At 39.2% G+C, this 18143-nt stretch overlaps 1 protein-coding gene across 2 annotated transcripts in view; it reads right to left on the bottom strand.

The window, feature by feature from the left end:
* The window catches only part of PALMD (palmdelphin), a 71436-nt gene extending 57750 nt beyond the window's left edge, over positions 1-13686 (bottom strand). Inside the window, exons 1-2 of one of the 2 annotated variants that reach the window (XM_060773939.2) lie at positions 13669-13686; positions 13139-13234 (exon numbers count right to left, since the gene is read on the bottom strand). The gene's annotated coding sequence lies outside the window, so the exon portion shown is untranslated. Of the gene's footprint in view, positions 1-13138; positions 13373-13668 lie in introns of those variants that run through there. The other variant, XM_060773938.2, reaches the window with a different exon arrangement.
* Positions 13687-18143: the final 4457 nt, after the last annotated feature.

The following is an 18143-nucleotide window of genomic DNA, read 5'->3' as shown; positions in this document are numbered from 1 at the left end:
AGAGTAAAGGGGCCCTTCAGAGTATCCCTTTTGAAATGATTTCTTGGAAACTGCCACTATATGGAAAAGGCAATATGATTACTTTCCATCCCCATCTGTGCTTTATTTTGTTGGTTGGCCACCTTTCTCTGTATGCCATATTACAAAGGAAAAGGATGCCATGCAGCTAGAAAATGGCAAAAGGAATGGATTAAGAGCAAATAATCCCCACTTGCATCTGTTATTGAAATGAGCAAAAGACTCCCCTGCTGTTAATTATTTCTTTTCATGTTAAAAATGGACTTGTACGCAAGTAGCAGGGGGTAGGTGGAGTACGCTAGAGGAAACCACACAAGAAAAGAGTTTGTTTATCAACGGACTTCAGATGTTGATGTTTTTCAGTGATCTGATGTCGCCATGCTTGTAACAATAAATTACACTGTTGAACATGTACTGCATAGGCAGCCTGAAGAGATTTACCTCTGTGTGTGTGTATGTGTGCATACACATACACACACGCACACACAAATCCCTTTGTGGCATTACTGACTATGTCTAAATCTCCTCTGAATTTTTAATTTTTTGAGAGAGATTCTTTTGATAATCTTTGATATTTTCTTTCTTCATTCCCAGTTTGTCTCTTCTCTATATTGGCTCTATCCAGAATTGCCAATCTTTGTGACCGCACCTTCCCCTATGAACCAACACGTACTCTAAGATCATTTGGGGAAGATCTTCTCTTGCTTACACCACAGTCGCAAGCAGGATTGGTGGGGATGAGGGAAAGGGCCTTCTCAGTGCTGGTCCTTCGGCTCTGGAATTCTCTCCCGAGGGAGATCAGACAGGCCCCACTCTCTCTATTTTCCGTTGTGCCTTCGATTAGGCAGCTCACCAATGATGCTTCCGTCCTTGTTTGGGCTCCTGCACTTTAGCTTGGTCCCTTCCAGCACTTCTAACACTTTAATAAAGTTGAGGCATTTGCCTCCTAACCCAGTCTTCCATTTTGCCGCACTTGACCGTGAGTCTGCATAGGAATAATTGCATTTAGGAATCATGAGCCCGAAACTATTTTTTTGTTGTTGAGCCACGACACTACTTTATGTTGTCTGGTTTGATGTTTTATTGTTTTTTTGTTGTTTACTGTATTCCTGTGCTTGTTTTTAATCTGTATTTGTTGGGCATGCCCCTTTGTAAGCCATCCTGCATTCCTTTGGGGAGATGGAGGTGGGGTATAAAAATAAAGTTGTTGTTATTATTACTATTGTCATTGATTTTCTCTGAATGGGGAAATCTAGGTGAAAACTGATGGATAGAAATGCTGCGGTGTGTAAGAAATTGTCCTTGGGACAAAGAAACATCTTTAGGCAGGCATGTAGCCGGGGGGTGGGGTGGGGGGGCTTGAGGGGCTTCAGCCCCCCCCCAAATTCTCAGGGTGGTCCATGAGAAGGCCTTACTGGTACATTATTTAAACTGTTATGTTTATTCATATCATGATCTGATCACCATGCTCAATATATCCCATATGCATGGGGGTATTGGGTAATGATACAAAAGGTTTGCTAGGGTAGACCTTCTTTCACTCAGACTCAGCCCCCCCCCCCCCCCCGAATCAAACTCAGCTCCCCCTGAATCAAAATCCTGGCTACGGGCCTGTCTTTAGGCAACATCTTTTTTTCCAGTCTTTGTCTCCAAACAACCATCATGAAAAGTGAACTTGTCACCTTATCACCATATTCACTAGTTTACATTTCTATGCAAACTCTGTCTATAAAGTTCTGTTCCTAGGCACTTCATGCATCTGAGGAAGCAGGCTTATTTTGAGAAAGCTTGTGCTACGAACTTCTTTCTACAGTTTATCACTAAAGTGATACAAGATTCCTTTGCATACAGACAAGACACTGGAACTTTCCAACATTTTTACAGATTTACTCTTTCCTTTTAATGAAACTTGAATAGGAATTAACAGGCAAAGTTTGGTCTACCTCTTTTATGCTGTCAAGTCATTTCTGATTTATGGTGACCATAAGGTGATCTATCACAGGATTTTCCTGGCAAGATTTATTCAGAAAGCAGTTTGCCATTGCCTTTCTTTAAGGCTGAAAGAGTATGAGTTGCCCAAGGTCACTAGGGAATTTCCACACCTGAGTATGCATTTGAATTTTGAATTCCCAGAATCCAGTGCTCTAACCACTACACCATGCTTACTCTCACTGATCTACTTACTATATTCATACATTTTAACAGATTCTCAACCCATACATAATAGAATTCAACTGTATCTGCAAGGCTGGTACAAACAGCTTCACTCTTCTGCAGCTGAGAAAAAAAAAAGTCCTCTCTAGAAATGTTCTAGGTCCCCCAGGCAGTTTTATAGTGTGCTTCTCCTGATATCTATGTGTGGCATATATTGGAGGAAACAGATCATCTGCACCCATTTCAATTCGGTTTTAGTCCAGAAGACAGCACAGAGATGTCCTCAGTGAACCTGACCACCCAGCTGTTCTTTTTAGATATCTCATAAGCTTTTGATACTACAGTAATGATTGTAGTATCATATTGGGCGAGCTGCAACATATGGGAGTAGGGGATGCCTTTTTGTAGTGGTTCTATTCAAGTTTGCAGGTCTGGTTCCAGAAAGCATCAATGGGGTGTTTCCTTTTCAGTCCCATGACCACTAAGCAGTAGAGGTGTTTCCATCTTATATTCTGTGCTGTTCAGTATCTATGTGAAGCCACTGAGAGAGATCACAAGGAGACTGGATGGGGTGCCATTAATATGTTGACAATATTCACCTCTTCCTCTCCTCATTGCACCCAGATGGGACTGTGCAGTGCTGAATCAGTGCCCAGATGCTGCAATGGGATGGATGACGGCCAATAAAGTTGAAGCTGAATCCTGACAAAATGAAGCCTCTCTGGATTGGTGGTTCTTCAGCCCATGAATTAGATATTCTTCCTGCCTTGAATGCAATTTCCCTCTATGAAGAAGTAGGTACATAACATGGGAGTACTCTTCGGCCCCCTCCACACAGTTATATAAAATCCACATTGAACTGGATTATATGCCAGTGTGGACTCAGATAACCCAGTTCAAAGCCGATATTGTGGATGATCTGCCTTGATATTCTGGGTTATATGGCTGTGTGGAAGAGTCCTTCCACATCCATATAACCCAGAATATCAAGGTAGATCATCCACAATATCTGCTTTGAATTTGGTTATCTGAGTCCACACTGACACATAACCCAGTTCAAAGCAGAAAATGTGGGATTTTATTCAGCTGTGTAGAAAGGGCCTTAGATTGCTCTTTGTTACTGGAGTCTCAGGTGGATGCTGTGTCTTGCAGTGCTTGGGGCCAACATTTTTTTCGTGTCAGGAGTGACTTGAGAAATTTCAAGTTGCCAGCTCAGATTAGCTCATCAGCTATAGACTTTCCTTAAAAAAATATAACTTACCCACTGGTGTCCTTGCATTGGTAACATCCCAATTAAACTTTTGCAATACACTCTATGTGGGGATATCCTTCGGTTGTACCAGCTGCAGCTGGTACAAAACCCAGCAGCTACACAGCTCACAGGAACATAATATAAAACCCAGGAAACGTTGTCTATAGAAGAATTATCCAGGTTGCTAATACAGTACATTTCCAGTTTGATACCAACAATGACAATTAAAGTCCTAAACAGCTTGGAATCTCAGGGTTGCATGTGTACATGTTTGAGATTTAAGGGCTGTTGAAGGGGTCCTAATCCACGACCATTCAGTCAGAGCAATATGCTTTGTGCAGACATAGAGAACTGTTATCCCAACTGTGGAACACTTCCTCCTTGGAGATCTGATTGTGCAGAATTCTGCCATGTAGATGCCAAATAAAAATATGGGTGTTCATGTAAACTTTTGAGGCTTGGCTTATTTTACAAATTTTTTCCTGAGCTTATGGTTTCAATCCATTTTAAACTATTTTAAACCTATTTTACTAATTATTGACTATGCTTTACACTTTAAAATATATAGCATTTTAAATTTCTATTTGTGGTATCACTTTTATTGTATGCTGCCCTGAGATATTCAGATAAGGTGGGGGATATAGATACTTTAATAAATAAATACACTGAACAGTGACTGGATAAGGCCTAAAAGCACATAATAAAAGCATAAAGCAGCTGTCTAAAACTTTACCCACGTTTGGGAAAAACACAGTCAAATATGGTTATCTCAAGACATTTTCCTTGGCCTTTCTTTGTGCCCTTTGTTAATTTGCTTTTGTTTTGATAGGAAACCTTAAGTGAATATGCCAATGAATGTGACACGATGAAAATAACATTGTTGGGTCTTTGTGTTTGTAGCAGTTGTTTGTTTTTTAATCTCTGTCTCCCAGTGCTGAATGACCTTAATCTTAGCCTTCTGGATAATGGCCTACATTTCTGCATGGAAGGACAACATTTCAGCCTATTGCCATGCTTTCCAAAGCCACTGGCATCATAGCTTAATTGCCATGGACACACACACACACACACACACACACACACACAGCTTTGGCCGTTCTAACAAAAGCATATAACATTTCTCTATGTAAGTAACACTTTTTTGGCACTCTGACCCTTGGATGGCATTTTGTCATTTCTCAACAGCTGTAAAGATCTGTTCTATTTTGTCCCCCATGCAATGTTTTCGAAAGGAAAATGGTGCAGCATTTTCCTTCCCTGAAGCCTTAAATGTCAGTTTCTGGCTTTAATGAGACACCCTTTCCTCCATCCCCATTCTTACTTGGAGGAAGCAGCTGCCGAATGACTGACATCCCCATGCAGCGTTGTAATAAAGAGCCTTAATTACGGCTACCCTTTCTCATGTAGCCTCTTCAGAACAGTGGGCACTCTGCTTGGATGTCATTACCTTTCCCTAACGATGCAAGAAATGGTATTAGCAGAGGATTATTAATTAAGAGGAAAGTGTACAGTTCATTGGAATGGCCACAAGGGAACATCACACTTTGTGATTATTTTTGGACCTTTGTGATCTAGCTCCACTGCATCAGAGCTTATGGAAAAGCTTGCTTTTGTTGTATTATTTTTTCTTCTCTCTTATGGACACAACATACCCTTAAGACAGATTTTAATAGCAGCCTTTGCTAGGAAGATGAAACTAGTAATCAACTGCACGACTTCCCATTACTGTCTCCTGTGTCGGCTAACTTTTGAGCTGTCACTTGTGGTGTGGGTGTGTTTGTTGCTACTCCAGCTCAGCACAATGGTGATTGCTCAATGTTGGTGGCTGTTAGTAAGAGCAGCATTTTCTCACTGTCATCTCTTAATATTTTTTACCAAGTTCTTTGAGATTCTGGATCTCTTTATTGATAGAAACTAGGCTGGTTCCATTCCACTTGCCTTTCCATTGGAAGGCAGACACTTTTTTCTTCTGCTCCTGCTTGCTGTAGAAGAGAACTTTAACTGGATAACCAGTATGTTTTTCACTGGCATGTTCTAAAATTATGATAAAATTAGGGTATCCAGATCTCAGAGTTTGGCTTCTCTGTCCCTCTTATCATATCTCTCCTTATGAACCAGCTAGGAATGTAAGATCTTCTGGGGAGGCCCTGCTCTTGATCCCGCCTTCGCCGCAGGCATGCCTGGCGGGGATGAGAGACAGGGCCTTCTCAGTGGTGGCTCCTCAGCTATGGAACTCCCTCCCCAGAGTTATTAGATTGCTCCCCTTCCTACTGACATTCTAAAAAAATTAAAAACCTGGCTTTTTGAACAAGCCTTTGGAAATGCAATGTAATGGGTGAATATGGAACTCAGGAAATAATGACTATGGAATGGCTTGACAATGTCTTCAGAAAATGAGCTAATAGGAAGTTAATGGTGTTTACATGTTTTAATACATTTTACATGATTTTTATAATATGGGTTAAATGTTTTAATTTTGTTTTATGATCATTGTGGCATCAAATTGTGCCAGTGTAAGCTGTCTCAAGTTGCTTTTGAGCTGAGAGGGGTAACATAGAAATGCAGCAAATAAATAAATAAATAAATAAATAAATAAAGGAAGGAATCTTAGGGTATGGGTGATGTATTCTAAAGTGTGTGTATTTTCTTCACTTGTTAGACTTCATGTTTTCTTGTTTGAATGGCATATTCTGTGCAGCTGTGGGTGATGTTTAAGATAGCTGGACCTTGTTCCATGCTCCTATAGCACAACTGGTACCCTTATTCCCACCAAATGAGCCAGAGAAGGTGGTGGGACTGAGAGATGGTCCTCTTCAGATAATCTTTAAGCTCTAATGAAGATTTGATTCTTCAGATAACCTGAATGAACTTTATAGATCATAATCAACCTGGAAATGTGCCTGGAAATGGAGTTGTTGCAACAAGGGAATTTCTGTAGCAAGCCTGGGTTAATATTCTGGCTACGAATGGTGTTTTTGCTGCATAGACAACAAAGCTAGTCTCGATTTTTTTTTCATATGAGTTATATGTTGCTTTCAAAATGAAAACATTATTCTGTTTCCTTATATACAATGCAGAACTTCAGTTATGGAGTATGAAGCATTTGATAGTAGTGCCAGAGCACAATTGCTTCTCTGCATAAGCATGTCCATTAGAAATATTGTCAGACAATGCACAAGAGTAAATTGATTTTTGTCAGAGAGATTCCGCTGCAGACTTATGTTCTCTTTAGTTTTACATGTAATACTATCTCAGTTGGCTTCTCTGCCCAAAGTCAAGGCAACCCATTAAGGTACACATCAGATTTCCTCTTGCTGGCTATAGTACCCTTCATTTGTTAGTCAGATGTTTGTAACTTGGGGAATGCCTGTACAGTCTCCTGTTCTCACATGTCAAGACACAGAAATACATGCATGCACCCCCAACCAGACACCTCTCTCAGTACAGATGAATAAAGAGAATTATATTTATCTATTTTACAAAAAAGACATGCCCCAGAAGTGTTTATGGGCCCCTCTAGGTCATCCGGTGTGTTTAGTGTATGCTTCTGGCCAAGTATAAGCAAAATACAGTCTCCGGGTTACAAACAACCGATTTACAGATGACTCATATTTAAGAATGGGAGTGAGACAACAGGAAGTGAGAGAAATCTGTCCCTTGGAAGAGAAATTCACTCCTGGAAGAGTAACCATGGGGAAAAGATATGGGTTTCCATGGTTGAATGGGGATTCAAATCTTGATCTTTCAGAGACTTAATTTAACTATACCATCATGGCTCCACACTATGGTAGAGCTCCATCAAACCAGTCAGATATTCCTTCTTATATGAGCATAATGGACTTGATATAAGTTTTTTTATGTGCACATGCCTTTTACAGGATTTGTAGAAAAGCTAGCCATACGTGCCTCATCATGTTTAAAAGTACTTTCCAGATATTCTTATCCATTTTTATCTAAAGCAGTGGTTCTCAACCTGGGGTCCCCAGATGTTTTTGGCCTTCAACTCCCAGAAATCCTAACAGCTGGTAAACTCGCAGGGATTTCTGGGAGTTGTAGGCTAAAACACCTGAGGACCCACAGGTTGAGAACCACTGATCTAAAGCCTAGGCCACTGATCACTAAACATTAAGAACTTCCTGATGGTAAGAGCTGTTCGACAGTGGAATATGCTGCCTTGGAGTATGGTGGAGTATCCATATTTCAAAAGATTCTAATGGAGGGAGGAGGGCCATATTTCAGGAGTGGTTTGATTGTGTGTCCCTGAATGGCAGAATTGTGTATTCCTGCATAGCCCTTGGGGTTTCTTCCGACTCTCTGTGATTCTAAAATTAACATGGAGATGATACATTTATTAAGTACAATTAAACACAAATAGCTTCCAGGCCTAGATTACGAATATGTCAAAATTGTGTATTATTCTGATAATTATGTAAATCTGATGCCCTAAAATTAGTCTGCTTAGCTTCTGCATACATTTAGTACTGCCTTCCCTGCCTGGGAATTTCTCCCTACAGCCCTTTTTTTTGATCTCTCAGAAGATGGCTACCCACTGTGTTCAAATAGGTGGTTTGCCATTTTTACATCTCTGGGTCATTAAGTCATATTTCAGGGTGACCTCATTCACCAAGCATGCTTTTTAGTTAAACCAGAGCTCAGACAGATTCTGTGTTTGACAAATTGATATGAAAGCCCAAATGCTTATCATTCCTTTAATGCAGTGTGCAAATATTTATTGGCAGACACAGAGCTAGCTACCAAGCAGCCCTCATACCTGACGCCCCGTGGATGCACAAAGTCCTGTCCTCAGAGACACACTCAGGACTTTTTCCACATCTCTCCGCCTTATGTAACAGTTGCTGCTATATATTCTGACTCACTGTTTCCTTGGCTCCAACCGCTGACTTTATCTGTTCACGCCCTAATGGAAAGCTTTCTATTGAATGAAGGCTCTTGTGCTGCCGTCTGTTCTATGGAAAATGCACATAATTACATTCTTCAGAGCAAGTTGACAGAAAAGGTCGCTATGAATACGGCAAGCTCTCAGACGACACTGGCAATTCCCTGAAACTGATGCAAACTAGGAGAACACCCAGGGGATTTGCATCCGAATGAACACATCAAGTACATTTTGGGTGTTTGTGCCTCCCCACCCCTCTATGCATTTTATTTGCTTGCATGCACAATTGTACTACAGGATTTTTCAGTGTCCCCGTTAGATTCTGGGTTAGATTCTTTGGGGGGGGGGGGGGAGGAAATCAGTAGGTCAGCACCTTTCCCATGCGCTATGAGAACATTGCTGCATTTATGAGTCCTTTTGATGGATTATATTAGTGTGGCAAAATAGGAGCCAATGGCATTGTTGATCTGAAATTATTTCAAGCTAGTAATTGGCATACTGGCACAAGTTTTCACTTAAAAGAATAAATTAGGCAATGTTTAAATAATGCAGTGAATCTTTTGAATAATACAAACACGTCTTCTGGGCATGGGCCACCCAATTTTGCCACCCGAGGTGAAGAACAAGATGGTGTCTGTGCTCCCAGTCCACACACAGAAGCAGACTTGTCTGCCAATGGAATCCTGTTTTTCAAATATTTTTTCCAAATATTTTTTAATTTCTACCAAATAATTAAATCCCCCCCCCCCAAATAATTCTATTCCTAATCTAGAAGTTGGATAGGAAGTAGTAGTCATGTACAATTTCAGAATTTTAAAGTAGTCAAATAAATGTTGAGTGCCTTGGGAAAAAAATTAAAAAAGGAGTTTAAAGTTCCTCAATTAACAATGAAGTTAATAGTTTTTTTTTAAAAACAAGCTTTTACAGACAAAAGAGGAATGAAAGAATATTAGATATAGTCTTTTAACAGTCATTGTATCTGAACAGTAATTGTATTGTGTTTTTTGTGTAGAAAGTTATGTGCATTGCTGTGGGAAATTTGGCTCTCAATTGAACAAGTTTAATGAATAAATAATACATAATATTATAATGTGCCTTTTTGAAATTGTAGTGCTGTTCCATAGCACTGAGCCATGGCAGTTGAAGTGAGCTCAAACTCCATTAATTCTACTGTGCATATACACCCACATACACATACTTAGAGCATTAAGATATGCCTGGAGGCCCTGCTCTTGATCCCACCCTCTTTGCAAGCATGACTGGTGGGGATGAGAGACAGGGCTTTCTTAGTGGTGGACCCTTGGCTGTGGAACTCCCTCACCAGTGACATTAGATTGGCTCTCACCCTCCTGATGTTCAGGAAAAAGCTAAAGACCTGCTCTGGAAGCAGGCATTTGGGGAGTAGTGTAATATGGTATTCAACTTAAACACAGCACCGCAAATAACAACTATGAGACAAGGCATTATGTTTTAATCTGTTTTAATTGTGTTATATGTTTTATTGGTTTTATTGCTTTATGTGTTGTAATTGTTTGTTTGTATTTATAATGCAGTATTGAAATTTGCCATAATTGTAAAGTGCTCTGAGTCCCCTTTGGGGTGAGAAGAGCAGGGTGGAAATATGCCGCAGTAAATAAAATAAATAATAAATGAATTGCAAAGTTCTCTGAAGTCTAACAAAAGGGTAACACCCTCCTCAAATCTATATGTAATAACTAGAAAAATATGAGAACCAGCATAGTGTCATGGTTTCAGCATTGTCCTATGCTTCTGGAAACTAAGCTTCGATATCCCATTCAGCCGTGGAAACTCACTGGATAACTTTGGGCAGGCCACATGCTGTCAGTGCCTGAACCACATGATAACTTCATTTGTGGGTTGTCATGAGTCAGAAACAACTTATGGGCACAACAGCATACAGTATTTACTAAAATAGAGGTCAATTGAAGTGGAGATAAAGGTAGGTAAAGGTTTTTCCCTGACATTAAGTCCAGTCGTGTCCGATTCTGGAGTGTGGTGCTCATCTCCATTTCTAAGCCGAAGAGCCGGCGTTGTCCGTAGACACCTCCAAGTTCATATGGCTGGCATGACTGCATGGAGCGCCCTTACCTTCCTGCCGGAGTGGTACCTATTGGTCTACTCACATTTGCATGCTTTCGAACTGCTCAGTTGGCAGAAGCTGGGGCTGACAGAGGAAGCTCATGCCGCTTCTTGAATTCGAACCTGCGACCTTTCGGTCAACAAGCTCAGCAGCTCAGCGCTTTAACCCACTGCACCCTGGGGGCTCCCTTAATATAGTATACCTTAGTTTAAATCCTGAAGCTGTTCTACAATCTTGGTCTACTGTGTGTGTATAGTTTCTATAGACACATATCTTTAATATCTAATTCACCACTTTGTAGAAACAAGAAATCATGCAGAATTCAGTTTCGGGTTTCTTTACTCATGATATTATATGTAACTTTGAAGGAAGTGTGCAAGTTGCTCTTCAAATTAAGGCTTGATTTCATCTACGGTGTATCATTCAGGTTCTTCCTCTTTCATTTCCTGTTCACTTTGTCCTCTTGATGGCCATAACAATTGCCTCATTGTAAGGCTGATTAAGTGGCAGACTGGAGATGCTAGATCTGCACACCCTATGACACTGAAGACAGCATTGCTCTTTTCTCTTTTCCAAATAAGAAAATGAATCTCACAGATCTCTAGAGGAAAGAACAGTAAAAAAAAAGAACATCATCCAGTGTGCCTTTCACTGGAGTCCTTCCTGGCGGTATATTGCTTAAAATACTACTAATAAAATGTAAGTATACCTTAGTGACTGTGAATGAAGTTTATTACAAGTAATGGATTGTTTTTTACTCATAATTTTAAAGATATGCTATGGTCTTAAGAAATGTATACCTGAGCTAACTTTGCATACCATTTCCCCCTCATAATATTAAGGGAAAAAACGACAGATACTTTAGAGAAATATTATCTTATTAATCTTAGTAATTACATGATGTTAAGAGAGAAAGAGCCATAAATGCAAATACTGCTAAAAATTAATAAAACATGAACTTGAACTTATATGCTAATCAAAAAATAGAGAATGGACGCCACATCCTTGTCAAGGACTGCCTTGCAGGTCTTTTTTGATTAATGTATTCTTTCAAGTAAAGAACTTATTTTACATTATTTAAAACTCCATCAGCTTATTAACATGGGAGGCCGGCAGAGCCATGGCTCCCAGCTAGATGGTGCCATGATGGAGTTCTGCTAGTATCCCTCGACCAATCAGTAACCACTTTGGTTGGATGCGAGGATCACCACTGGTCATCTTCAGCAGCCATTGTACACCTGGGGAAAACCTATTGCACAAGGAGGTAATGGAGACTGCACTGTGTGACACCAAAATAAGTACTTATACTAGCCCCTGTTATGCTAGTAGAATTCACCAATAAGATTCCAGGCAATGTGTTATATTTTCCATATATACAATATCTAAAAGTTGGCCAACCTTCCCAGTTTACCTGAATGGTAGTGTGATGTCAGGATGTTAATGCTGTTAGTATTGTTTTATTTGACAAAAAGGGCCCATACAATGGTGAAATGTTCATTGTTAGCACCATCCATTAATCCCAAACAATTCCTTTAATTTATTGTTGAAGGCTTTCATGGTCGGAATCACAGGGTTGTTTGTAGGTTTTTTCGGGCTATATGGCTGAGTTCTAGAGGCCATTCCCTCTAGAGGAGAGAATGCCTCTAGAACATGGCCATATACCCCGAAAAAACTTACAACAACCCAATTCCTTTAATTACAATCGAATTCTTATATCGTCAATGGATATGATATGTTCAGAAATTCAAAATACTCCAACATTTTCCATATGGGTGGCTGAGATAGTGACACCTTTGCTTTCTGATGCTTCAGTTACACAAACTTTATTCCATGCACAAAATATTAAAAATATTATATACAAGCACCTTCAGGCTGTGAATATATGAAACATAAATGAATGTCATGTTTAGATTTGGATCACATTTCCAAAATATCTCATTAGGCATGTCTATGCAAATACAGATATTCCAAAACATGAAAAAACAAAACAAAAACCTGACACGGAAAACCCATCAAGTCCCAAGTATTTTGGATAAAAGACGCACTGCTTGTATCACCTTTTCTCTCCAAAGCCAGCATTATTGATAAATGTCAACAAATATGTAAGTACCATTTATGTTGCCCCATTCCCTTGAGTTTTTCCTAAGATGGAATCTATGGCTCACTAAATTTAGGTGGTATAGCTCATATTTTTCTAAATATCTATTACAGATTGTTAGCCTATGGAAAAATATGATATGGTTTATAGCAGAATTTTATTAATATTTCACTTTGTCTATAAGTGTATGGTGACTTGCATCCTTAAGTTTATATTATTTTCTTTCAATGGTCAAGAAACTCTATTATCAGGGATTTACCAGAGAATTTCCATAAAAGACTATCCAAACTTTCACTTAGAAATGACTTGTCATTTGTCTGTACCAACAGCCCGCTGCAATCCATAGTAAGAGACTGCTGTTTTGCAATTCAAAACATTGAAAGGGCCAAAGCTTTCCTAACCCTCCTAAAAACAATGATGATCCAAGACTGCAAAGGTTAAATTAAAGCCTTAGTGAGTTGGGTTCAGCGTGATGTGTTTAAATTGGCTAATCTTGATGGAAATAAAAAAAAAATTATCAAGCAATATGTTAGTATTTCCTAAGTAAACAAGTTGAACACTATCTTTACAGGCATTTTTTTTTTTTTACCAAATAGCATAAAATACATTGTCTCTTACCTTCCACAAGGCAAGAATGAATCCAAGAAGTTGTCCTGTTCTGCTGCAACAATTCTCAGGATCACATCATAAATGGCAACAGGTCAGAGTTCCAAGCTGGAAAGATAAAAACCACCATTTGATTGCTATGGGCTTTATTGACGCAAGTATCTTATTTAGGGAGGAGGCACCTGCTAGCTATTACAGTGTGCCTAGCCAATCTGTTATTGATTGCAACATGACAGCTGTACGCACACCTTATGACTATATAATCAGCCAGATTGGTAAATATTTAACCTTGGAAAAGGCACGGTTTTTGTGCACAATTGCAAAGTGATGAGAATTTGTGCCTGGCAAAAATCTCTACCCTTTGTTAAGGTGGGCAAGCAGCAAGATGACAAAGGAAAGGCAGAAAGGCAAATGCTTTGTAGAAGCTTTTGGTGTAAGAGAAGGTTTCTGACCCTTTGCCAGAAAAAATGACTCATGGATTTTGAATTTGATTACTCTAGTAGCATTTCGCACATCCCTGACTATATCCCCGCCAGGCTTACATGCAACCAGAATGGTGTCTGACAGATGTCTACAGCATGTATTGTTTCCAGATGTCTGTTCACAAATGGGAAAATGTTACAAATGGTTAATTAAGCCTCATCAAAGCCTTCTAATTGACAATATCCAAGCTGTACTTTCCAATAGTTTCATTTTTAAAATAAAACAGATGAAGTGAGGGAAAGTCTCCCTCTGGCGGAGGCACCATGATATCACAATGAGTGCTTCTGAGTTATACGTGAAATTTTCATGCTCCTGAAATGACAGCAATGTGAAGGATGGTCAGTTATTTCTTCTTGGAAGGATCTCTGGCTCCAACCATTTGGCATAATGAAGCAGCCTCTGCAGATAGCAGACATTGAAGGTTAGCAGCAATGGGGTGTTGAAGGGTCGAGCATCAAGAGGTACACAGGTTGCACAATGCCCCTAAGTTAGTTTGATGTAGGACTGCAATGAAGTTGGATTGTCACCTTTGGTGATAGTCCCTTTTGTATGATGTTTTGTGCATCCTGCTGTTGCCTTCCTCTTCCCCACAATTAATGAATTATCCTGGTATTGATGAGCAAAACACATCACACATCAATAATGTTCTCGTCACCTACCTTGTGTGATGGGTCAGTATGGCATCACACAAGGTCAGTATGCCAATACTGAAATGATGTCAGCGGGTGGGATTTTCTTCCTTTCCCTTCACTAATCCTGAGCTGTTTGTTTGTTTTTTTAATTCACAGTAACAGTTGCTTTTTTAAAAAAGTAACCATTGCTGGAACTGCAAAATGTCTTTAAAATAAATATATATGTAGCTATGGAAGTGCAGAAAGGTGAGATTACGAGGATATGCAAAAGTACGATCATGGGACCATAGATCAGCATGTTGGTGCTATTATGTGAATGGAGAGATTTGAGGATGAGGGACTCATGCCAGTATGTAGCCTTTATCACTGATGTTGTGAAGGTTGTGGAATAGTGGCTTCGTGTGATAAAATCCAAAGTAAGCGATGAAAGACATCCATGTATGTTTATAAGGCAAATGGCAGTAATTGAAACTGTAAACCCAGTTTCTCTTCAAAGAAAATATTTATCTATTTTATAGGACATAGGGCATATAGGCACTGTTTTAGATAGAAAATTCAAAATTTTAAAATCAGAAATAATATCTAGCCATTTCTATATAATTATAATTATTTTATTTCTTGCCTGCCTCTCCTCATGTCTCGAGGTGGGTTACAACTTGCTAAAATACATAATCAAAACTCATAATCATTTAAAAACACTCTGTAGAATACACATATTAAAACATATTTCCATAAAATACATATTAAAATACACAAAACAAAAGTTAGACATAGAATGGAAGTTTAAAATTTATCATTAAAACTGTTTATCATTAAAATATATATTCCATCACAGTGTGCACAGGGTGGGAAAGGATGGTAGCTACTAAAAAAAGTGGTACATTGCTTATTATTATTTCTTTCAAACATTTAGATCCTGTCCTTCTCAACCTCACCGGGGGGGGGGGGGGGGGGGACTCAGGGTGGCTTACAACTGGCAGTCATTAGATGCCAAAAGTCACAATACAAAGCAAATTAACATTAGACAATTAGTTATAAATATACATTAAAATATCAGAACTTTAAAATATTAAAACATAGCCAAGCCCAATCTCAAATCCAACTGAGAGTCCAAAGTTCCATTCCAAAGTCTATCTATTATCCATTTCCATGAATCTGTTCAGTCAGCTTCCCGAATGCAATAATTTGACCTTTTTTCTAAAGGAAAGGAGAGAGGATGTTGTCCTGATTTCACTAGGGAGTGTGTTCCATAGATGGGGGGCCACCACTGAGAAGGCCCTGTCTCTTGTCTCCGCCAACCGCACTTGCGAGGTTGGCGGGATCTAAAGCAGTACCTCCCCTGACAATTGTACGCTCCGAGGTGAAGTTCTTCTTCTAAAAATATTCTTATATAAGTTAGCAAAATGCCCCTCTTTTGTTTTTGGAAGGTGAGATAAATCTCAGATCTCCTCTCCCTCTTCCCAATAACCTAATATATTTCATTTTAGCTTTAGCTGGGAAGGCTCTTCTTTCTGCATACGTGTTCTTCGCAAGAATGTATGTGTGGAGCATAAGGAGAAAGCCAAAGGATTTTTAATATAGTCAGAGAAGCCTGCATTTTGAGTTATTGATACCAGCAAGAAAATTGTAACTTTAAATGTATTTATAATAATTTTTGTGAATTACTCCTGAGTGTGGAGCAAAAATAACACTGAAATGAAATTTGAATGGAACAGTTGCAAACACTGCCGTTTGATTTTTGTAGCAATAACTGTTCCTTACATTTTAGATGAAATGAATAGAATAGCTGCCTGTGGAATTTTTCTATTAATAGAACTAACCTGATTAATTTAGAACTAGAAGCAGATTGTTGACAGAGATGGCTACATGAGAGCTACCATGGAAACAGAGAGGTCAGGATTGCATCAACAGCGGAAGGGAGCATTTCAGCTACATTAGAAACTTGAGATATGAAGAACGAAATAAAGCTGAATTTACCAAGCTGTTCATGTCGGAAAATTTAGCTGCTAATATGTCTACCAGATTTTTAGACTTTTTAAAGTCAGCAAGCCCCTGCAGTTTCTTGATGAAATTTGGAGTCCCTGAAATTTGCCTAATTTGGTCCTGAGAACTGGATGATGTTCTAAAGGTTATACCTACTGAAGAAAATGCAAGAAGGTGTACCGTATACCTGTAATCCTTAGGTGAGAAGTGTATACATTTTTATCTGCTATAATAATACAACATATTGCTTTGTACTAACATGTCCATAATAAAAAAAACCATTAAATTTCAAAATTGTGTCCCATATCCATGAAATTCAAAGCACTAGGAAACATGTAGCTTTCCACTGAATGTACTACAGATGCTGTGGTATATCTTAAAATATTGATAACATATTTCAAGAAAGTAATATTTTTCTAATTTAACTTTCAATGCCAAGGTTTCACTGCTTCACTAAATAATAATTTAAAATAAATTAAAAGAAAGTTTAAAAAAAGAAAGGAGGGGAGAAATAAAGAATGAAGGGTCACTGTCATTAGAAATGATGAGGTTTGTATTACTACCATATTTGCTTGCATATAATGTGCCATTGAATGTAATGCCACTTCAATTTTAAAGATGTACATTACAAAAAAAGAAAGAATTTGCTGTCAATCGTAATGTGAGGTGGCGGCGGCAGTGAAACAGCTGGTGGAAAGTCCTTCCCCCTGTATAATAATAATAATAATAATAATAATCATCATCATCATCATCATCATCATCATCATCATCATCATCATCTTTAGATGAAGGGCTAGAAGGCAGGATCATCAAGTTTGCAGACAACACCAAATTGGGAGGGATAGCCAATACTCCAGAGTACAGGAGCAGGATTCAAAACGATCTTGACCGATTAGAGAGATGGGCCAAAACTAACAAAATGAAGTTCAACAGTGACAAATGTAAGATACTCCATTTAGGCAGAAAAAACAAAATGCAAAGATACAGAATGGAGGACAATGCCTGGCTTGAGAGCAGTACGTGTGAAAAAGATCGTGGAGTCTTCATGGACAACAAGTTAAACATGAGCCAACAATGTGATGTGGCGGCAAAAAAAGCCAATGGGATTTTGGCCTGCATCAATAGGAGCATAGTGTCTAGATCTAGGAAAGTAATGCTACCCCTCTATTCTGCTTTGGTTAGACCACACTGGACCAATTCTGGACACCGCAATTGTAGGGAGATGTTGACAAGCTGGAATGTGTCCAGAGGAAGGCGACTAAAATGATCAAAGGTCTGGAGAACAAGCCCTATGAGGAGCGGCTTAAAGAGCTGGGCATGTTTAGCCTGAAGAAGAGAAGGCTGAGAGGAGATATGATAGCCATGTATAAATATGTGAGAGGAAGTCACAGGGAGAAGGGAGCAGGCTTCTTTTCTGCTTCCCTGGAGACTAGGGCTTCAAACTGCAGGAAAGGAGATTCTATCTGAACACGAGGAAGGACTTCCTGGCTGTGAAAGCCGTTCAGCAGTGGAACTCTCTGCCCTGGAGTGTGGTGGAGGCTCCTTCTTTGGAAGCTTTTAAGCAGAGGCTGGATGGCCATCTGTTGGGGGTGATTTGAATGCAATATTCCTGCTTCTTGGCAGGGGGTTGGACTGGATGGACCATGAGGTCTCTTCCAACTCTTTGATTCTATGATTCTATGATTTACACCCCGCCACCATCTCCCCAAGGGGACTCAGGGTGGCTTACATGAGGCCAAGCCCAACAATACAGCAATACAAATATACAACATAGGAATACAACAGTAAAATACAAAGAAAACTAGTAAAAAATAAAATACAAGAAACAATATAAATAAGCACAATGAACAATATAAAATTGCAATAATTGAACACAAAAAAGAAAAAAATCACAGTGGGCAAGGACAGTTGCAAAGATT

This window comes from Anolis sagrei, chromosome 4 (genome assembly GCF_037176765.1).
Source record: "Anolis sagrei isolate rAnoSag1 chromosome 4, rAnoSag1.mat, whole genome shotgun sequence".
Classification (NCBI taxonomy): domain Eukaryota; kingdom Metazoa; phylum Chordata; class Lepidosauria; order Squamata; family Dactyloidae; genus Anolis; species Anolis sagrei.
This window is presented reverse-complemented; position numbering and strand designations above follow the sequence as displayed.